The sequence below is a fragment of the Neofelis nebulosa genome, chromosome 1 (assembly GCF_028018385.1).
Source record: "Neofelis nebulosa isolate mNeoNeb1 chromosome 1, mNeoNeb1.pri, whole genome shotgun sequence".
In the NCBI taxonomy this organism is placed as follows: Eukaryota; Metazoa; Chordata; class Mammalia; order Carnivora; family Felidae; genus Neofelis; species Neofelis nebulosa.
In genome coordinates this window covers 147,540,420-147,563,846 of record NC_080782.1, presented here as the reverse complement: position 1 = coordinate 147,563,846, position 23,427 = coordinate 147,540,420, and the positions used below count along the sequence as shown (strand labels likewise).

The 23,427-nt window shown below is 40.6% G+C and overlaps 1 protein-coding gene across 1 annotated transcript in view; it reads left to right on the top strand.

The window, feature by feature from the left end:
• KCNN2 (potassium calcium-activated channel subfamily N member 2) overlaps nt 1-23,427 on the top strand; it is a 471,549-nt gene that overhangs the window by 174,978 nt on the left and 273,144 nt on the right. The window contains exon 2 of the mRNA XM_058738763.1: nt 5,915-6,000. The gene's annotated coding sequence lies outside the window, so the exon portion shown is untranslated. The remainder of the gene's footprint in view (nt 1-5,914; nt 6,001-23,427) is intronic.

Genomic DNA, 23,427 nt, shown 5'->3' with positions numbered 1-23,427 from the left:
ACTGAGTGCTTCCCCAGACCCTGTGCTAAATGCTTCAAATAACATGATCTGATTTCATCTTCAAAAGAACCCCATGAGAGAGTTACTATTTCTCTCCCCTGTTCACAGGTGTGAAAGTTGAGCCATAGAAAGCTCCCCATTTGGGAGTCAGACACTCTCTTTCGAAGAATGTATAATTAAGAAGGATTAATGGCACCCAAATCATCAGTTGTAATTTGGACCAGGCAGAGCCTTGGCTTGAGAACTTTGAGTCTTCTAACACCTAAAAAATAAATAAAGAAATAAAAGAAATAAAAGAAAACCTTTCTCTGAGGGAAAAATTTGAAAGCAACCTCCGTGTCATTCAAAAGGAGTAAAATCAGTGAAGTCGTCAATGCCTTTAATGTTACAGCCTCATGGTTTTGGTAACAAGAAACAGATGGTATCATCAGTTCCAAGTGAATAATGAGATGCTATCTCTCATATTATTCATTTGGAACCAAGATCAGAGGAAAGGTTTACTTATCACCTCCACATAGCCAAGGGCTTAGGAAAGAGTAGAAATGTGCTGGTTTGGTGACAGAAAGATGTTGCTTTGCCAAGAGTGTAACTTGGATAGACTTAATGAAATATTTCCATTTTTCAAAAGGGTTCGGTTCACAGTTTGTCTTTGTATTGTATAGGAAGCCAGCGTGATAGCAATCATTTAAGATTTTATTCCTACTAGAGTATAGGCTTGTCAGCTGTAACCAGGATCCAAGGCTCAGGATGGAAACTCTAATCACTTTTTATCCTCTCTGCCACAGTGAATAAGAACAAAATTTCTAAAGGGTGATTTTAAAGGGGAAGATGTACTTTATATTCAGCTGGGAGAAAGAAACCAGTAGCTAGATAGAGAAGAGCAAAGGAGAGTTACTTTTCTTCACTGTGACACATAGTCCTTAGGCTCAGTAACATAAAACCCTTTCAGCATGATTATGGGTTGAGACTCTGGCTGGGAAGGGACCACACTGTCTCCAGGATGTGAAAAATAGTCAAGTGCAGTCACTGGAGTTAAATCCATAAATCAGATTAGGACCCAAGACACAAAACTGTGACAAGCCAGACCTTTCCCTTTGCATTCTTTCCTTGAGCCATGTTCTCTGCATGTCACAAGTTTCACCATGGGTTTCTGTACTCGTTAGTTCCCCGACCCACTATCTGGGAGGAGATGGGAAGACAACAATGGATTGCTATTTTATCTCCAACTAAAAGTCAGCTGTAGCCTTCACATTGTTGGCAAACAGCTCTGCAAATAATTTTAGCTCTTTTGCACTTTTATCTTAAGAAGTGGATATAAATTGGGGCACCTGGGTGGTTCAGTCAGTTAAGCGTCCAACTTTGTCTCAGGTCATGATCTCATAGTCCGTGAGTTCAAGCCCCACGTCAGACTCTGTGCTGACAGCTCGGAGCCTGGAGCCTGCTTCAGATTCTGTGTCTCCCTCTCTCTCTGTCTCCCCCACCCCCTGCTTGCACTCTGTATCTCTCTCTCAAAAATAAATAAACATTAAAAATTTTTTTTAAAGAAGTAGATATAAATTTTCCCAGGAACATTTCTGTCTGGGCCCAAACTTTTCAGCAGTTTTTAGCACCCAGAATAAGATCAAGAAACAAGTAAGTTGTGGGGCTTCACCACCTAGAATTGGGAGGATTTTTATGAATTAACCTGCTACCCAAATGATACTCAGGGACACATGTAGCATTTCATTCTTTTTTTTTATTGGGGTATAACTGATATATAGCTTGTAATACTTCCAGGTGTAAAACATAATGAAATTCTAATGTAGAACTCAGTCATTGTGTTGAAAAGCACATTATTTGGTTTGATGCATTTACTTTCACTGGGATTCTCCTATCTGTGGTTTTCAAATATCCTTGATTCAGTGACTCACTTTCTTTCAACCAGTAACTTCTTATTTCTCTCTTCAGCCTGCCATTACTATACCAAGAAAAGAAAAGTACTTTGAAATTGCAGCAATATGAGAAAAAAATGAAAAAGAGAAAGTAATTTGTTTGGGTTTACTTAGGTTTGATCTAAGGAAGGAGGCTGCCCTTATATATACGGTTTTTGGGTCAGGCTAACAAAGAAGATAATTGATCACTAGCATAGGCCTCTATAATCAGTGACAATTAAAAATATTCAAATGATTGTATTCCATTATGAACACTTGGGGAAAACTTGGGCTGGTGGATCTCCATGTCCCTACAGCCAATGTCTATGGACTTCTTAGGACAGGGTATCTCAAAGTGTGGTCTTAGGGCCATGTGAATCTGAATCTTGTGAGTTTTTATGTAAAAGATTACTTTCTGAGCTTCACTACAGATTTTTAAAAAATAAAATCACTGGGATGGTAGGGGCATCTGGCTGGCTCAGTCCGTAGAGCATACAACTCTTGATCTTGGGGTGATGAGTTCAAGCCCCATGTTGGATGTAGAGTTTCCTTAAAACATAAATAAAATCTTAAAAACAACAACAACAACACTGGGATGGTATCAAGATGTAGAAAAAGCATTTGACAAAATCTAACACAATAAAGCTTTCAGTAAACTAGGAATAGAGGGAAACTGTCAACTTGATAAATTATATCTACAAAAATCTACAGCCAGCATCCTACCTCATGGTGAGAAACTAGAATTTTTCCCATTAAGATCAAGAACAAGGCTAGGATGTCCTCTGTCACTACTGCTTTTCACCATCATACTTAAAGTCTAAGTTAACGCAATACGAAAAGAACATGAAAGTATACAGCCTGGTGAGGAAGAAATAAAACTGCCTTTGTTCACAGGTGATGTGATCGTTAAGTAGAAAATCTGAAAGAATTGCATTTAAAACACAATACCATATACATTAGCACTCCCCTGATTGAATACTTAGATATAAATTTAACAAAATATATACATAAGAAATATGAACAAGACTACAAAACTGATGAAATCCAAGTGAATAGACTGTGGTATATACAATGGAATATTATTTGGCACTGAAAAAAAAAACCTGAGCTAGCAAGCCATGGAAAGATGTGGAGGAAATTTACATGCATATTACTAAGTGAAAGAAGCCGGTCTGAGAAGGCTACATGCTGTTTGATTCTAACTGTATCACATTGTTTAAAAAAGATAAAACAATGGTGATAGTAAAAACATTACTGGTCGCCAGGGGCTACAGGATAAATAGGCAGAGTACAAGGGATTTTCAGGACAGTGTAACTACTCTGTATGATTACATAATGGTGGACACATGTCATTATACGTTTGTCTTAACCCATAGAATGCACAACAGTGAGAGTGAACTCTATGTGGGGCACCTGGGTGGCTCAGTTGGTTAAGTGCGTGACTTCAGCGCAGGTCATAATCTCATGGTTCTTGGGTTCGAGCCCTGCGTTGGGCTCTATGATGACAGCTTGGAGCCTGGAACCTCCTTTGGATTCTGTGTCTCCCTCTCTCTCTGTCCCTACCCCACTCATTCTCTCTCTCTCTGTCTCTCAAAAATAAACATTAAAAAATTAAAAAAAGAAAAAGAGTGAACTTTGAGGTACCTGGGTGGCTCAGTCAGTTAAGCGTCCAACTTCAGCTCAGGTCATGATCTCACAGCTCGTGAATTTTAGCCCCGTGTCAGGCTCTACGCTGACAGCTCAGAGCCTGGAGCCTGCTTTGGATTCTGTGTCTCCCTCTCTCTCTGCCCCTCCCCCACCTATGCTTGGTCTCTCTCTCTCTCAAAAATAAATAAACTTAAAAAAAAAAAAAGAATGAACTCTATGTTACCATGAGTAAACTATGGTCTTTGGGAAATAGTGATGTGTCTATGTAGATTCATCAAGTGGTAATAAAAGTTTTGTGGGGGATGTTGAGATTGGGGGAGGTATGGATGTGTGGGGGCAGGTGGTACATGGGAAATCTCTGTCTTCCATTCAGTTTTGCTGTGAACCTAAAATGGCTCTTGAAAATAAAATCTATTTTTAAAAATCAAGGGGGAAAAAAGCCTGGATGGTATCTGATGATAGATCATATCAGGGATCAGGAAACTTTCTTCTGTAAAGGGCCAAATTATAAATATTTTAGGCTTTATGGGCCTCTTATGGTTTCTGTTGTACACTTCTTTAAAAATGTGAAAATAATTTTTAGCTGACGGACCTGAAAAAAAAAAAACAGGTAGCCAGTAAGATTAGACCCATGAGTTATAGTTTGCTGATCTCTGGACTGTGTAATTAGAAACATTGATCTTGCAAAAAAAAGTTCTGAATGTTAACCTCACAAATCAAACCTATAAAATATTTTCACACAGCACCTGGTTTAGCAAATAATGCATTAGAAAGGTATATTTCAATCTGATTAAAATCCTATTGTTAATTGATGCACTGACCATCTCCCTCAACACGCCTGGTTGTAGCAATGCTGGTCAAAATGTTTTAAAATATGTATTTAAAGTATATAGATGCTATATCACTTATGGAGGTGCGCAGAAGTAATGAAAAATCTCACCCAAGAAGAGGGAAATAAAACTTCATGAAAAGTGGCCAGTATACTCCATAAGCATGTGAATTGTCATTCAAAGAAATACAAATAGTAAGGCAGTCTTCCAAAATGAATTTTTGAAATAAGTCGTTTTGAAATTCTAAAAAGATACAGGAATAAGTAATATTCGTAAGAGAAGAAAAATTGTGAGATACAAAGACAGGATGTGTCTCAAGAACAGGGAAAACATAAAAAAACCAATTAGGAATCCAAGGATTGAAAATTATGGTCATTTAAAAAAAATTATTTATTTATTTTGCATGGGGGAAGGAGAGGGGATGGGAAGAGAAAGAATCCCAAGTATGTGCCTTGCTGTTAGTGCAGAGACTGATACAGGGCTTAATCCCACAAACCCTGAAATCATGATCTGAGCTGAAATCAAGAGCCAGATGCTTAACCAACTGAGCCACCCAGGCACCCCCAAAATTATGGTCATTTTTACAGTAACAAGGGAAGGGGCATCTGGGTGGCTCAGTTGGTTAAGCATTGGACTGCAGCACAGGTCATGACCTCATGGCTCATGAGTTTGAGCCCTGTGCCAGGCTCTGTGCTGACAGCTCGGAGCCTGGAGCCTGATTTGGATTCTGTGCCTCCTTCTCTCTCTGCCCCTCCCCTGCTCACACTCTGTCTCTCTCTAAAATAAATAAACATCAAAAAAAATTAACAAGTGGATATAACTAAAGAGATAATTAATGTATTGGAAGACCCGAAACAAAACACTGAGAGTTGTTTTTTTCAGTGACATTAAAGACCCAGATGAGAAGATAGAGAATTTTGTTCCAACATATGCCTAATACATATTCTAAAAATAAGAGCTATAATGAAAGAGTATCTTCCAAATTGAAGAAAGACATAGATCCTCAGATGGACAATGACCCAAGTGGTGAATATAAGAAATAAAAATTCAGTCCTTTATACAATATGGTGATACTGATAATGCATGCTAGAAGGCAATGGATGCATACCCTATATGACACTTCTGTGTAACACAGAACACGGAGCCCTCTGGCGGATGCTGTCCTTCAGTTTCAGGACTTGGGTTGAGGGGCCCATGGCCTAATTTTCAGCCTCCACTTCTTCTGTTAGCCATATTCCTTTGTATACGGCAGTAATGTCAGAACTCTACATGGTGAAAAATGAGAGAATCTAAATAGTAATTGTTCTATAGATTTTCTGCAATGTAGCAACAAGTATGCTGACTGTAGATTTTTTCCCTGTCTTTTTAAGTGATAATGCATGCTAGAAGGCAATGGAATAAAATCTTTAAATACTGAGGAGAAAGTACTCATGCTAAGTGAGGCTCTGTGCAGCATGAAATTATCATAGTAGAGTAAGGATGAAAGAAAGTTGGGGGCAAAAATCTAATAGAATTTACTTCTTACAGATTCTTGCTGAGAGAATTACAAAAGCATGGGCTCCAGCAAGAGGAAAAGTGAATCCAAGGAATGGAGTGGGATATAAGCAATAGCGGTGAGTAAAAATTATAGTAAAATATGTGGTTTTTTTCCGAACATAAAACATGGTGATTTGATTGAAAAAAATGTTAAAAATTAGGTCAGCTACATTTACTTCAGTTGGACTCTCCCCTTTGCCTGTGGCTTCGACATTTTCAACCATTAGCTTTTTCAACCATTAGCTGCTCATTCCTTCACTAGCTGACCACCACTATGCTAAGAAAAGATAAACAGTTGGAATATTGATAACTTGAGGAAAAAAACCCGAGAAAGTAACTTTTCATTTGTCTTTGTAACCCCCGAGAAAGCTCATTCAGTGCTTTGAAAAGTTGCTACTGTGAAGAAGGTGCTCAAAAATATTTCTTGAGTGAATAAATATGTTTTTATTTTAACGTTACGGATAGTTTCCTTTGAAAGGTGGCACTTTGGTGTGGGATTAAGTATCAGCACAGAGAATTACATCCTTGGTTTGTTTTGACCAGAACACTGTGATAAAGATGAATCTATAATTAAAAACAAATTTCAACGTCGACCTTTTAAAGAACTTAACGGCAAGCGTCAATGAATACTTTTTGGGGAGATGGTCTTCTGTGGGATTCCCTTTTTGGTCCTTGAATACAATGATATTAAGTTACAAAATACTTTCTGGTTTTATCTGGAGTATAACAAAAATGGTTCTTGGTTGAAAAGGAGAAACATGTCTTTGAAGATAAAGTTCTTAAGGAGGTACTACTCTTTCTGGGTATGCCACCTGGTTATTATTTTTTTTTTTTCCAACATTTTTTTATTTATTTTTGGGACAGAGAGAGACAGAGCATGAACGGGGGAGGGGCAGAGAGAGAGGGAGACACAGAATCGGAAACAGGCTCCAGGCTCTGAGCCATCAGCCCAGAGCCTGACGCGGGGCTCGAACTCACGGACCGCGAGATCGTGACCTGGCTGAAGTCGGACGCTTAACCGACTGCGCCACCCAGGCGCCCCTCACCTGGTTATTTTTATATGTAGCAGATAGACACAAGCTTCTCACCTTCCCTTGCTCAGTCTAGAAGCAATTTCTGAGTCCAGACTGCACTCACCGCCCTATTATTTATTTAGGGCAATCTCAAACATTGCTTGCCAGCGCCATCCTGGTGGTAAAATCCTCACATTGGCAAACTAAGGGTAATTCTCTTACACTTCTGCCCCCCACCTAGCTTGCCAGCACAGTTGGGTACATTTAAGGCACTGGCAGTAATAGTCAAGGTCCTCGGCTTAATTTTCTGATTACGGTCATCCCCCCCTTATCTGCAGGGGTATGTTACAAGACCCCCAGTGGGTGCCAGAAACAGCGGACAGCACCAAACCCTACATATACAATGTTTTTCCTATATATACATACCTATGATAAAGATTAATTCATAAATTAGGCATAGGGAGACATGAAGAAGAAAACTAGCACAAATTTCTTTTTCCCTCGCCATTCCATGGAGAGAAGATTCACTCTTAACTGCAACATGTGATATTTTTTTAAGTTCAGAACTTTCCCCTTTTCCCTTAAAGGAAGCACTTTATGGCTTTCTTTGGCATATCAAATTGCTAACATGACTACTCTTGTACTCTGGGCCGATTATTAAGTAAAATGAGGATTAATTAAACACCAGCACTGCATACTGCGACAGTCGATCTGATAGCCGAGATGTTAGCTAATCACGACTAAGGGATCGATAGCGTCTCCAGCATGGATATACCGGACAAAGGGATGATTCACATCTAGGGCAGGACAGAGCAGGCTGGTGTAAGATTTTATTGCACTACTCAGAATGGCTCTGATGTGAAATTTACAACTTTTCTCTTTCTGGAAATTTTCATTTAATATTTGCAGATCGTGGTTGACTATGGGTAACAGAAACCACAGAAAGCAAAACCGTGGATAAAAGGGAGCTATTGTACCTTAGAGAGGCATGACTCAGGTCCATTTCTCATGGCTGCTGAGTCCGAGTGAGACATTTTTCAAAGCCAGACTTTTTGTAAAGCGGGTAGTTCTGGTCTCAAAATAGGTGTTTATTTGTTACTTCCTGCCAAGTCCCTTATCAAGAAGTCCCAGTCTTGTGCATGTTGTGTTACTGCTTCATCTGGAGTTTGCGATTCTGAAACTAGTGATGTGGCTTTTTGTTGAGAGTGAGCTGTCACAGGGAGTCTGTATTTGAACTAAGATATTTAATCCCTTAGGGTAGGGTGATGAATGCCAGGGCTTATAATCCAAAACCAGAGATCTAACTCATTCTTTTAAACAGCTGTATAATGTTTTGGGGTGCCTGGGTGACTCAGTCGGTTGAACATCTGACTTCGGTTCAGGTCACGATCTCACGGTTTGTGAGTTTGAGTCCCGTGTCAGGCTTTGTGCTGACAGCTCAGAGCCTGGAGCCTGCTTTGGACTCTGTGTCCCCCCACTGTCTCTGCTCTTACCCCACTCACTCTCTGTCTCTCTCTCCTTCAAAAATAAATAAAAACATTAAAATTTTTTTAATTTTTTAATGTTTTTATTTATTTTTGAGGCAGAGAGAGACAGAGCATGAGCAGGGGAGGGACAGAGAGGGGGAGACACAGAATCCAAAGCGGTCTCCAGGCTCTGAGCTGTCAGCACCGAGTCCGATGCGGGGCTTGAACTCACGGAGTGTGAGATCGTGACCTGAGCCGAAGTCGAACTCTCAACCAACTGAGCCACCCAGGCGCCCCTATTAAAAAAAAATTTTTTTTAAACAGCTGTATAATCTTTCATGGTGGCTGGTACTTACTAAGATGATGCCTATTTTGTTGTTGCTACTGTTAATAATAGACATTCTTGAACAACTCTTCTTGTGTAAAGGAAGAAGCCAAGTCAAATCACAGGTGGGTATCTAGTTGCTGCAGACACTACTGAATTTCTTTCCCTTTAACCTGTTCGTTTCCCTGATCACTCAATCCAAAACAGATTTCTTATTGCTCTTTGACAGTTTTGTTTTATTGTTTTGTTTCCCTGGTATTTTACTCAATTTACCTCTCGAACGCAGGGCTGTTTAGGCAGAGACTTTGTCCAGCTTGCGATATGCCCAACGGTTATAGCAGTCAATAAGTTTTTGAATGAGGGGCGCCTGGGTGGCTCAGTCAGTTAAGCATCTGACTCTTGGTTTTGGCTCAGGTCATGATCCCAAGGTTGAAGGATCTACTCCCACCTTGGGCTTTGCACGGACAGCATGGAGCCTGCTTGGGATTCTTTCTCTTTGCCTTTATCTCTGCCTCTCTCTCTCTGCCTCTCCTCAGCTGTCTCTCTCTCTCTCTCTCTCAAAATAAATAAAAAAATACATGCATTTACTAATTTACTGAATGAATATATGCATGCATGCAAGTGTGAATGAGAAACGTACAGTATCTTCCTACCTCCTTGATTTTGTTTCTGCTATTCCCTCTGCTAAAAATGTTGTTCCCTCTCAAACTGTGTGTAACCTTCAAGACCCATTTACTCCTAATCCATGAAGCATTCCTGCACCCTCTTCCTGTCAGAGACAATGTTCTCATTCCCTCCTGCCTCCAGGGGGCTCTGTACTACAGTCCTCTGCTGGTACCTCCTTCCGGCTTCCACCATAACAACATCATGAGTTGTCCACCCAGCTGTGTTCCCAGTGGACTGCAGACTCCTTGAGGGGAGAGCCCATGGCCATTCCTCTTTTTGTCCTCCAGAACACACAGATCATTGTGCCTTGCACTTGACAGAGTTTTTCATTGAATTAGAAAATTTACCCTATGTACCTTCATACTTTCAGTAGCAGGCTTAGTAGAAAAAAAGAGAAATTTGGAACCCTTAAGGACCTCAGGGTTCTTTGTCCGTGTAGAAACAAACACAAGGCGGGTAGTGTTTATTGCAAGCCTGGGCATGGGGGAGACAGCCTTAGGAAGAGGGATACCCAGTTGCTGCTTGAGCTGTAGCCAGTGAACGTCTCAAAGAGTCTGAGGCTGGGAAGATGTAACTTCTAAGCATGAGGGGGCAGAATCCCAGGAAAGTGGGTGCACAGGTGCATTTGACAGAGCCTGCTGCTTCCTACCTCATGTTTCGTTTGCAAGTTAAGTGTCCACCCCTGGGTGTGGTTGTTAGCATTACAATGAGAGGGGAAGTTAGTGATAGGTCAGACATGGGGTTCACTGTGGCTCTGACTGGTCTGGTCTGGTCTTTGCAGGAACAAGGCTGGTTATAAACTGGGCTCTGAAGCTTGTTTCAGTCTTGTGGCTTCTGGCTCCCTGGTTGTGTGAAGCACCTGCCAGGTGGGCTAGAGAAATGGGTTATCGGAGGGGGCCTGACATTTTCTTCAAATTTCTATTCTGTCAAAGAAGTGCCTTAGAAAAGAAAACTACAGGCGGGCAGGCAGATATTCAAGGAGATTTCCTTTTGAAATAGTTTGAATTTTTAAAATGAGGGCCTAGGGCAACCTCATGCCAAGATAAGCATTTCTAGGCAGGCCCCTCAGAATCCTTATCTGTCTCAGAACCCGGGGAAAAAACCTACACAAACCTATGAAACCTAGTTCTTTCCACTCTGGGCTGTATGATAGTGTTTTTGAATGAACTTCCACATATCTTTCTCCTCTTGTGTAAATGAGGATTAGAATTCCTAACCTGCAAGGTCGCAGTGGCTCTTAAACATGAAACATGTACAAGTGAGGGGCGCCTGGATGGCTCAGTCGGTTAAGTGTCTGACTCTTAATCTTGGCTCAGATCATGATCTCACTGTGGGATCTAGCCCTGCCTTGGGCTCTGCACTGTCAGCTCGGGATATTCTCTCTCTCTCTCTCTCTCTCTCTTTTTCTCTCTCTCTTTTTCTCTCTGCCTCTCCCCTGCTAGGGCTTTTTCTCTCTCTTTCTCTCAAAATACATAAATAAACATTTAAAGCAAGCAAACAAAAAAAACATGTACAGGTGGGGTACCTGTGAAAAGTATGTATGAAGCCTAGTTCTTGAAACATAGTAGATGGGCATTTGGTGATTCATTCATTCATTCATTCAGTAGACATTTGAGTGGATACAGTGTGCCAGACACTGAGGAGGAGGATGATGATGATGATGGTGATGATGATGATGATGATGATGATGATGATGGAGGAGGAAGAGGAGGAAGTAATGGAGGAAGAGGAAGGGAGGGAAGAAGGGAGGAAGGGGAGGGGGAAGAGGAAGAGGTCACAAGCCTTTGTAGAATTCCCATTGATACATGCTTATAATGTGGGGAAGGATAAAAAACAAGGAAATACATTAATTTTTTTTTAACATTTATTAATTTTTGAGAGAAAGAGACAGAGCATGAGCTGAGGAGGGGAGGAGAGAGAGGGAGACACAGAATCCAAAGCAGGCTCCAGGCTCTGAGCTGTCAGCACAGAACCTGACTTGGGGCTCGATCCTGTGAGCAGTGAGATGATGACCTGAGCCAAAGTTGGATGTTTGACTGAGCTACCCAGGCGCCCCAAAAATACATTTCTATTTAAGTAATTAAGAGGTTTGAAGTTCAGATATACACTGTGTTGGAACAATAGAGTTCCAGTCTTGAGATGTCCTTTCAGAAGCTTCTTTAAAATCAAGTTCTGTTTCACTGAAAAATGAATAAACACAGAGCCCTTTCTCCTTATAAGTGTCAAAATAAGGAACATGTGAATTACTTTTCAGGTTCTGTTGGATGATGGAAACAAACTATACTTCTATGTAGTTTATTAGCATTGGAGTATGAGAAAAAATCTTGAATATTGCATTTACCAAAATAATAAAAGTAAGTTTAGTGACAGCATTTCAACTTTTATTTTATTTATTTATTTATTTATTTATTTATTTATTTATTTATTTATTTTTTAATATATGAAATTTACTGTCAAATTGGTTTCCATACAACACCCAGTGCTCATCCCAAAAGGTGCCCTCCTCAATACCCATCACCCACCCTGCCCTCCCTCCCACCCCCCATCAACCCTCAGTTTGTTCTCAGTTTTTAACAGTCTCTTATGCTTTGGCTCTCTCCCACTCTAACCTCTTTTTTTTTTTTTTTTTTCCCTTCCCCTCCCCCATGGGTTTCTGTTACGTTTCTCAGGATCCACATAAGAGTGAAACCATATGGTATCTGTCTTTCTCTGTATGGCTTATTTCACTTAGCATCAAACTCTCCAGTTCCATCCACATTGCTACAAAAGGCCATATTTCATTCTTTCTCATTGCCACGTAGTATTCCATTGTGTATATAAACCACAATTTCTTTATCCATTCATCAGTTGATGGACATTTAGGCTCTTTCCATAATTTGGCTATTGTTGAGAGTGCTGCTATAAACATTGGGGTACAAGTGCCCCTATGCATCAGTACTCCTGTATCCCTTGGATAAATTCCTAGCAGTGCTATTGCTGGGTCATAGGGTAGGTCTATTTTTAATTTTCTGAGGAACCTCCACACTGCTTTCCAGAGCGGCTGCACCAATTTGCATTCCCACCAACAGTGCAAGAGGGTTCCCGTCTCTCCACATCCTCTCCAGCATCTATAGTCTCCTGATTTCTTCATTTTGGCCACTCTGACTGGCGTGAGGTGGTATCTGAGTGTGGTTTTGATTTGTATTTCCCTGATGAGGAGCGACGTTGAACATCTTTTCATGTGCCTGTTGGCCATCCGGATGTCTTCTTTAGAGAAGTGTCTATTCATGTTTTCTGCCCATTTCTTCACTGGGTTATTTGTTTTTCGGGTGTGGAGTTTGATGAGCTCTTTATAGATTTTGGATACTAGCCCTTTGTCCGATGTGTCATTTGCAAATATCTTTTCCCATTCCGTTGGTTGCCTTTTAGTTTTATTGGTTGTTTCCTTGGCTGTGCAGAAGCTTTTTATCTTCATAAGGTCCCAGTAATTCACTTTTGCTTTTAATTCCCTTGCCTTTGGGGATGTGCCGAGTAAGAGATTGCTACGGCTGAGGTCAGAGAGGTCTTTTCCTGCTTTCTCCTCTAAGGTTTTGATGGTTTCCTGTCTCACATTCAGGTCCTTTATCCATTTTGAGTTTATTTTTGTGAATGGTGTGAGAAAGTGGTCTAGTTTCAACCTTCTGCATGTTGCTGTCCAGTTTTCCCAGCACCATTTGTTAAAGAGACTGTCTTTTTTCCATTGGATGTTCTTTCCTGCTTTGTCAAAAATGAGTTGGCCATACGTTTGTGGGTCTAGTTCTGGGGTTTCTATTCGATTCCATTGGTCTATGTGTCTGTTTTTATGCCAATACCATGCTGTCTTGATGATGACAGCTTTGTAGTAGAGGCTAAAGTCTGGGATTGTGATGCCTCCTGCTTTGGTCTTCTTCTTCAAAATTACTTTGGCTATTCGGGGCCTTTTGTGGTTCCATATGAATTTTAGGATTGCTTGTTCTAGTTTCGAGAAGAATGCTGGTGCAATTTTGATTGGGATTGCATTGAATGTGTAGATAGCTTTGGGTAGTATTGACATTTTGACAATATTTATTCTTCCAATCCATGAGCAGGGAATGTCTTTCCATTTCTTTATATCTTCTTCAATTACCTGCATAAGCTTTCTATAGTTTTCAGCATACAGATCTTTTACATCTTTGGTTAGATTTATTCCTAGGTATTTTATGCTTCTTGGTGCAATTGTGAATGGGATCAGTTTCTTTATTTGTCTTTCTGTTGCTTCATTGTTAGTGTATAAGAATGCAACTGATTTCTGTACATTGATTTTGTATCCGGCAACTTTGCTGAATTCATGTATCAGTTCTAGCAGACTTTTGGTGGAGTCTATCGGATTTTCCATGTATAATATCATGTCATCTGCAAAAAGCGAAAGCTTGACTTCATCTTTGCCAATTTGGATGCCTTTGATTTCCTTTTGTTGTCTGATTGCTGATGCTAGAACTTCCAGCACTATATTAAACAGCAGCGGTGAGAGTGGGCATCCTTGTCGTGTTCCTGATCTCAGGGAAAAAGCTCTCAGTTTTTCCCCATTGAGGATGATGTTAGCTGTGGGCTTTTCATAAATGGCTTTTATGATCTTTAAGTATGTTCCTTCTATCCCGACTTTCTCAAGGGTTTTTATTAAGAAAGGGTGCTGGATTTTGTCAAAGGCCTTTTCTGCATCGATTGACAGGATCATATGGTTCTTCTCTTTTTTTTTGTTAATGTGATGTATCACGTTGATTGATTTGCGAATGTTGAACCAGCCCTGCATCCCAGGAATGAATCCCACTTGATCATGGTGAATAATTCTTTTTATATGCTGTTGAATTCGATTTGCTAGTATCTTATTGAGAATTTTTGCATCCATATTCATCAGGGATATTGGCCTGTAGTTCTCTTTTTTTACTGGGTCTCTGTCTGGTTTAGGAATCAAAGTAATACTGGCTTCATAGAATGAGTCTGGAAGTTTTCCTTCCCTTTCTATTTCTTGGAATAGCTTGAGAAGGATAGGTATTATCTCTGCTTTAAACGTCTGGTAGAACTCCCCTGGGAAGCCATCTGGTCCTGGACTCTTATTTGTTGGGAGATTTTTGATAACCGATTCAATTTCTTCACTGGTTATGGGTCTGTTCAAGCTTTCTATTTCCTCCTGATTGAGTTTTGGAAGAGTGTGGGTGTTTAGGAATTTGTCCATTTCTTCAAGGTTGTCCAATTTGTTGGCATATAATTTTTCATAGTATTCCCTGATAATTGTTTGTATCTCTGAGGGATTGGTTGTAATCATTCCATTTTCATTCATGATTTTATCTATTTGGGTCATCTCCCTTTTCTTTTTGAGAAGCCTGGCTAGAGGTTTGTCAATTTTGTTTATTTTTTCAAAAAACCAACTCTTGGTTTCGTTGATCTGCTCTACAGTTTTTTTAGATTCTATATTGTTTATTTCTGCTCTGATCTTTATGATTTCTCTTCTTCTGCTGGGTTTAGGCTGCCTTTGCTGTTCTGCTTCTATTTCCTTTAGGTGTGCTGTTAGATTTTGTATTTGGGATTTTTCTTGTTTCTTGAGATAGGCCTGGATTGCAATGTATTTTCCTCTCAGGACTGCCTTCGCTGCGTCCCAAAGCGTTTGGATTGTTGTATTTTCATTTTCGTTTGTTTCCATATATTTTTTAATTTCTTCTCTAATTGCCTGGTTGACCCACTCATTCGTTAGTAGGGTGTTCTTTAACCTCCATGCTTTTGGAGGTTTTCCAGACTTTTTCCTGTGGTTGATTTCAAGCTTCATAGCATTGTGGTCTGAAAGTATGCATGGTATAATTTCAATTCTTGTAAACTTATGAAGGGCTGTTTTGTGACCCAGTATATGATCTATCTTGGAGAATGTTCCATGTGCACTCGAGAAGAAAGTATATTCTGTTGCTTTGGGATGCAGAGTTCTAAATATATCTGTCAAGTCCATCTGATCCAATGTATCATTCAGGGCCCTTGTTTCTTTATTGACTGTGTGTCTAGATGATCTATCCATTTCTGTAAGTGGGGTGTTAAAGTCCCCTGCAATGACCACATTCTTATCAATAAGGTTGCTTATGTTTATGAGTAACTGTTTTATATATCTGGGGGCTCCGGTATTTGGCGCATAGACATTTATAATTGTTAGCTCTTCCTGATGGATAAACCCTGTAATTATTATATAATGCCCTTCTTCATCTCTTGTTACAGCCTTTAATTTAAAGTCTAGTTTGTCTGATATAAGTATGGCTACTCCAGCTTTCTTTTGGCTTCCAGTAGCATGATAAATAGTTCTCCATCCCCTCACTCTGAATCTAAAGGTGTCCTCAGATCTCAAATGAGTCTCTTGTAGACAGCAAATAGATGGGTCTTGTTTTTTTATCCATTCTGATACCCTATGTCTTTTGGTTGGCGCATTTAATCCATTTACATTCAGTGTTATTATAGAAAGATACGGGTTTAGAGTCATTGTGATGTCTGTATGTTTTATGCTTGTAGTGATGTCTCCAGTACTTTGTCTCACAGGATCCCCCTTAGGATCTCTTGTAGGGCTGGTTTCGTGGTGACAAATTCCTTCAGTTTTTGTTTGTTTGGGAAGACCTTTATCTCTCCTTCTATTCTAAATGACAGACTTGCTGGATAAAGGATTCTCGGCTGCATATTTTTTCTGTTTAGCACACTGAAGATATCGTGCCAAGCCTTTCTGGCCTGCCAAGTTTCAAAGGAGAGATCAGTCACGAGTCTTATAGGTCTCCCTTTATATGTGAGGGCACGTTTATCCCTTGCTGCTTTCAGAATTTTCTCTTTATCCTTGTATTTTGCCATTTTCACTATGATATGTCGTGCAGAAGATCGATTCAAGTTACGTCTGAAGGGAGTTCTCTGTGCCTCTTGGATTTCAATGCCTTTTTCCTTCCCCAGTTCAGGGAAGTTCTCAGCTATAATTTCTTCAAGTACCCCTTCAGCACCTTTCCCTCTCTCTTCCTCCTCTGGGATACCAATTATGCGTATATTATTTCTTTTTAGTGTATCACTTAGTTCTCTAATTTTCCCCTCATACTCCTGGATTTTTTTATCTCTCTTTCTTTCAGCTTCCTCTTTCTCCATAACTTTATCTTCTAGTTCACCTATTCTCTCCTCTGCCTCTTCAATCCGAGCCGTCGTGGTTTCCATTTTGTTTTGCATTTCGTTTAAAGCGTTTTTCAGCTCCTCGTGACTGTGCCTTAGTCCCTTGATCTCTGTAGCAAGAGATTCTCTGCTGTCCTGTATACTGTTTTCAAGCCCAGCGATTAATTTTATGACTATTATTCTAAATTCACTTTCTGTTATATTATTTAAATCCTTTTTGATCAGTTCATTAGCTGTTGTTATTTCCTGGAGATTCTTCTGAGGGGAATTCTTCCGTTTGGTCATTTTGGACAGTCCCTGGAGTGGTGAGGACCCGCAGGGCACTTCCCCCGTGCTGTGGTGTATAACTGGAGTTGGTGGGCGGGGCCGCAGTCCGACCTGATGTCTGCCCCCAGCCCACCGCTGGGGCCACAGTCAGACTGGTGTGTGCCTTCTCTTCCCCTCTCCTAGGGGCGGGATTCACTGTGGGGTGGTGTGGCCCGTCTGGTCTACTTGCACACTGCCAGGCTTGTGGTGCTGGGGAGCTGGCGTATTAGCTGGGGTGGGTAGGCAAGGTGCACGGGGGCAGGAGGGGCAGGCTTAGCTCGCTTCTCCTTAGGTGATCCACTTCAGGAGGGGCCCTGTGGCAGCGGGAGGGAGTCAGATCCGCTGCCGGAGGTTTGGCTCCGCAGAAGCACAGAGTTGGGTGTTTGCGCGGAGCGAGCAAGTTCCCTGGCAGGAACTGGTTCTCTTTGGGATTTTGGCTGGGGGATGGGCGGGGGAGATGGCGCTGGCGAGCGCCTTTGTTCCCCGCCAAGCTGAGCTCTGCCGTCCGTCCGGGGGCTCAGCAGCTCTCCCTCCCTTTGTCCTCCAGCCTTCCCGCTTTCTGAGCAGAGCTGTTAACTTCTGACCTCCCAGACGCTAAGTCGCGCTTGCTGTGGGAACACAGTCTGTCCGGCCCCTCCGCTTTTGCCAGCCCGACTCGGGGGCTCTGCTTGGCCGGCGAGCCGCCCCTCCGCCCCGGCTCCCTCCCGCCAGTCCGTGGAGCGCGCACCGCCTCGCCGCCCTTCCTACCCTCTTCCGTGGGCCTCTCGTCTGCGCTTGGCTCCGGAGACTCCGTTCTGCTAATCCTCTGGCGGTTTTCTGGGTTCTTTAGGCAGGTGTAGGTGGAATCTAAGTGATCAGCAGGACGCGCGGTGAGCCCAGCGTCCTCCTACGCCGCCATCTTCCGGAACCGGATCGCATTTCAACTTTTAAAAATGTTCTCAAGCAAAGAAACTTAAAAGGCAGTCAGCTCAAAATGTATAACATGTAACCACTTATCTCATTCTTTGAAATAAAATCCTGATATTGTATTATTCTACTTCTGGCAGAAGTCCCGGTAACTGTCAACAATTAGAAAAAGTTTATTTTATTATTATTTTTTTTAAATCAAAACACAGATCAAATAGCAGTATAATGCCTGGAATTTATATTTTGATAATTTCCTTTATGTTACTCCATTTCTGTATGTCAATGGAGCTTTCTTATTCAACTTCTTACTTGGAAATTACACATTCATGATTTTCCACCCTGTACTTTATTCATTATTTTATTTGGGGTTCAGAAAGTGCAGAATGTTATCAGTCATACACAAGGAAAAAAAATGACTTTTGGGTTTATATGATTGATGTAAAATTCATATTATAGCTTTCTTTTTTTTACACATAAAATTTGTCACTTAGGGATCTCTTTACAAATGTTAGGATTTTTTACTGTCAAACACAAAAGACAGTAACAGCAATAAATTATCAGTGTCATGGCATGTTAACCTAATATTTACATATTAAAAAATTAAAATATATTTTTATTTTTTTAATAATGTTAAAAAGAGAGAGAGAGAACAATCAGGAGAGGGGCAGAGAGAGAGAGAATCCCAAGCAGGCTCTGCACAGCACAGAACCCGATGTGGGGCTGGAACCCACAAACTGTGGGATCACGACCTGAGCTAAAACTAAGAGTAGGAGGCTTAACCTGCTGAGCTACCCAGGTACCCCTAGAATACATTTTCTGAAAATAACAATAAAATATAATAGTTCAAAGAGAAAATAATTTGATTTTCTTGATTATTTAAATCACTGCATCGAGTATTGAATTAGTTAATTAAATAATAGAAAAAGTCAAGCTTTAAAAATAAATGATTGGGGAGCCTGGGCAGGTCAGTTGGTTGGGTGACCAACTTCAGCTCAGGTCACAATCTCATAGTCCATGGGTTTGAGCCCCACGTAGGGCTCTGTGCTGACAGCTCAGAGCCTGGAGCCTACTTCAGATTCTGTGTCGGGAGAACATGGGAGACACTCTCTCTTCCCCTCCCGTGTTCATACTCTGTCTCTCTCTCAAAAATAAAAACATAAAAAAAATATTTTTTTAAATAGATGATTGCTCTAGAAATGAAAACAGATTTACTGATCCTTTCTTAGAACTTGAGATGAAAATATTTTCCATTGTGTTACTCAGTGCTCATTTTCATAGAATTCACACGATGGTGATGGCTTCTTTGTAGAATTTTGATTCCTGGAAAATGTGAACCACTAGCTTGTTTTCTTTACCATCTCTTAAGATTTCTGCAATAACCTTTTCCATTTTCTTCTTTTGATTTTGTTATTTAGGAGCTCTTGACTTAGTATTCAAACACTGCAGGTACATTTCTGCTGGCATAGTTACCTCCCCCCTTTCCCTATAAGTCCCTGCTGTACATCTTTATCTTTACCACCTCCTACACTCTTGTGTTTCACCTGCAAGTTCTTAGAGTTGTTTCAAGTCTTTTGAATTTAGAAAAGGCTTTTCCTTAATTCTATTGGCCATTAATTGATGTAGCGAATGGGGATGTGGAGGCATCAGTTAAATATATAAATTTTTTTAAGCAAAGCAAAATAACCTTGTTTTTTTCAGATTTAGTTAGCAGAAGAAGTCTAATTACTATTATGGTACTAGTGGAAAAGAAGCAGTTGGACCCTTGAAACATGGGGCCATCTGAGGCAGAGGGAACAGGGAAAGAAGACCCGTTTAGAGCCAGAAACAAGGGTAGAGGTTGAAAAAAAGATGGAACCGGGGCACCTGGGTGGCTCAGTCAGTTAAAGTTGCAACTTCAGCTCAGGTCATGATCTCAAGGTTAGTGAGTTTGAGCCCCACATCAGGCTCTCTGGTGTCAGTGCGGAGCCTGCTTCAGATCCTCTGTCCCCCTCTCTCTCTGCCCCTCCCCTGCTGGTTCTCTCTCTCTCTCTCTCTCTCTCTCTCTCTCTCAAAAAATAAATAAACTTAAACAAAAATACAACTAAGAGGTTGAATTCTTTTGAGCTGGATTGGCAGTTAGTTTTCTCCTTTGAATGTAGTTCTGAAACAGAGTTTTGAAGGGTAAGTTTAGAGCTAGGGTCGGATTCTTAATTTCCGAGAGATATTGACACAATAAACCCAAAGGGTAGGGATGCCTTTGTTTTAAAGTTTCCTGGGGAAATGGGTCTGTGCTTTGATTTTCCATGTGTGCCACCAATGGTAGATGACACTGTGATCAGATATGCTGACAGTGACCACCATGGTCACATTTATTAGGCTTTCGCTTCTAATATTTTTCTCACCCAGTATGAATTAAGTTTACCAGTTATGGTTTAAAAGCTGTGACCGCCAATTAACAGAAAATTTAGGCTAGGTTGCTTTGTTGAATTTTGTGCCATTAGGAAAGGTGAATACTCCAGGGCCATGTCCATAAGTGAATGACTTAATCCCTTCATAGTCCTCTTTTCCAATTTCTACCATCCCATGAAATGCCTTGTTTTTCTGTTAATACCATGTACTTGGCATTAGGCTGTTACAAGTAGATCTGTAGGAAAGGATTGAGGATGTGAGGCCATTAGCATCTGAGTTGGCAAAAATATATTTAAGTTAATTGAGTTCCAAGTATTGAATTCGTGAAAAATACAATTTTAATCCACTGATTTCACTTTTTAAATACTTTTAATCTTGTACTGATATCCCAAAGATAAATAATAGTACAAAACTTGTGGGAATTCCAGTATTTTTAATTTCACTGAGAATCTGTGTTTTGAGTTGAAGTAGAACAGGGCATATCAAAGTGAACCATTAAGCTAAGAGGCTGCCCTGAATAGAGAATTAATGGTCTAGTCTCAGCTGGAAATAGGAACAGGGTATATTGTCAAGCCTATTGGTCCTGAGTTATTACGTTAAATTTAATTCTAAATTAGCATTATAAAATCCTTAAAAACTAATGGTCCACCTTAAATCATGCAGTAGTCCTTTCTCTTCCTTTATAAATTATAAAGATTTCATTTGAAAACATAACTAAGTAGTCAATGGTAACCATCAGGAATCTTTTCACATTAGCATATTGCTTTCCTTTGGAAAAAAAATTTTTTTTAGTGTTTATTTATTTTTGAGAGACAGGGAGAGAGCAGGGGAGGGACAGAGAGAGAGGGAGACAGAATCTGAAGCAGGCTCCAAGCTGTCAGCACAGAACCCGACGCAGGGCTTGAACCCAGGAACCATGAGACCATGACCTGAGCCAAAGTCAGAGGCTTAACTGACTGAGCCACCCAGGTGCCCCATCCCCTTGCATTATTCTAATTGTGTCTCATGCTGCTGAGTTCTGAGAAGCCTCTTGAGTTTTTCAGACACTTCACTGATGTACATCTCCTTAGAATGTCTACTTCTTGTTACAGTCTCCAAGATGAACTTTAACTTGGCTATAGCATTATTGTTTTTGTAAGCAGTCCATCTTTTTTAAAAATTGTTTTTAATCTTTATTTATTTTTGAGAGAGAGAGAGAGACAGAGCATGAGCAGGGGAGGAACAAAGAGAGAAGGAGACACAGAATCCCAAGCAGGCTCCAGGCTCCGAGCTGTCAGCACAGAGCCTGATGCGGGCTCGAACCCACGAACCATGAGATCATGACCTGAGGCAAAGTCGTATGCTCAACTGACTCAGCCACCCAGGCAATCCATCTTGATCCCATCCATTTGACTTTTTACTTTTTGCCTCAGTCGTTATTTATAACAGTAGCCTTTTACTTCATAGAGATCATGTAGCTTGAACATTATTGAAGATGTCAACAGTTCCTGAAGTTTTTTTTTTGAGTCCTACTCTAAATTATTTTCTGAAGTGTCTTTTACCTCCTGAATCTTTACTTTATTTGGCAATATTTTTCATAGGTTACATGCAATTGTTTTCTCTCGCTCTCAAAGTATGCACAATCAGAATTTCCAGTGAACAGAGAGGGCTGACCTTGACCTTGCCCTTTGTCCACATGTGTGATGGAAAGTTTCCCTTCTCCAACAAACAGATTGGGCTGGAGGGCAGATAGATAGTTTCTACTTAAATTCTAAGATTCAGTCATGTATTTCATATAGCATATTCTTTTGTGCTCAAACACCATTTTCTTTCTTTCCCAGGGCCTTGTTATTTGATTGTATCAAAGAAAAAACATTATGGAAGAATGAGGGGATTTCTTTATTCACAGTTCCCTCACCCAGTGAGGTGGGGTTTGGATCCAGCCAAAATGCACTGTGCTACTAACTTCACAGTGATCAGGGATCTGCTGTCTCGGTTTGTGTGTGTTGAGGGGCTGGGGATCATGGAGGAAAGAGGGGTGGGAACAGGGGGCAATGACAACATTCTGTTTACCCTAAAGCATAGTATCTAGGGGTCCTATCAGGATGCCAACCTAGGGAGAAGTTTGCCTCCTTGGGATGGACTGAGGAGCAAACACTGGTCCACTGCCCTGGTCTCTTCCATTCTTTTTAAAGATGGTTTTCATATCATAAAGCAAGTTCAGGATATTTTATGAGCTAAAACTTGGAAAGGAGTTTTTTAATCTGTCTAGATTTGCACTCAGTGAATTAAACATATTTACGACCCACCTGGGGGACAATGAAGACACTGCTCAAAGTTTCACAATTAACTCTGCAAATGTGAATGTTACTCTGAGAGCTGTGTTTTCTCCTCTTCTGTCTCTTAAGAGCAAAGGAAGATACCCAGGACATCATTTCAAAGTCACCCCTCTGTGCCCCTCCTGCCCCCAAGTAAATTGGCTCTCTCTTTCATCAACACATGATTAACCTAACTACCATTCCCAGTAAAATAGCACAGCTACTCTCCTGAGCATGTTTATAAAATATGCAAATCTAACTTGTCCTTTGCTTCATTATTGCATCCATTATTTAGTTTCATTATAAAACATTTGAGGGTGAGCAAGGATAATTAATGCAATTAAATTTCCATGGCTTAAAAATTCCCTAATTTTAGTAAATGTTTTAACGGAACTCTAGCACAAAAACGAAGATGAAATTCATTACCTTCATTATAACAGTGCCAAATAGAACAAAATAATTACTCTGAAACTCCAGATCTTCTATACGCAAACTTCGATTACTTAATAGATAGCCTCTAAACTACACATATGGATTGCCAATGTCTATCCATAGTTCTTTTTCTGTGGTTCCAGATGCACAGACTTAGGGAAAGGGGGACGAGGGAGACTTAGCTATTCATTTGTTAAGGAATTAGGTCTGTATCATCACCTTGCAGCTTGCCTGGAACATCACTGAATGTGCATCTCAATAATGTTTGCTTTTTTGTCTACTTTGAGATTAAATCCAATCAACGTCTCTTGGAAAACTATCAGGTATCAGACACCGTACTGGTATTTTCATTTATTTCCTAAGGCTCGCAAAAGTTGATGGAGAAACTAGGGTATAAAAACTTTGGGTGATAAGCTCAAGTTACCAACATGGTCAGAGAAGAAAACTAGTCCGAGTATAAGGTCACCATGCTGGTGTCGGGGATGTAAAATGAGAAGTGGAGTTGCATTTAAGGCCTGCTTGATTTGAACTGTTCAAACTTGCCCTCTCTAGGTGG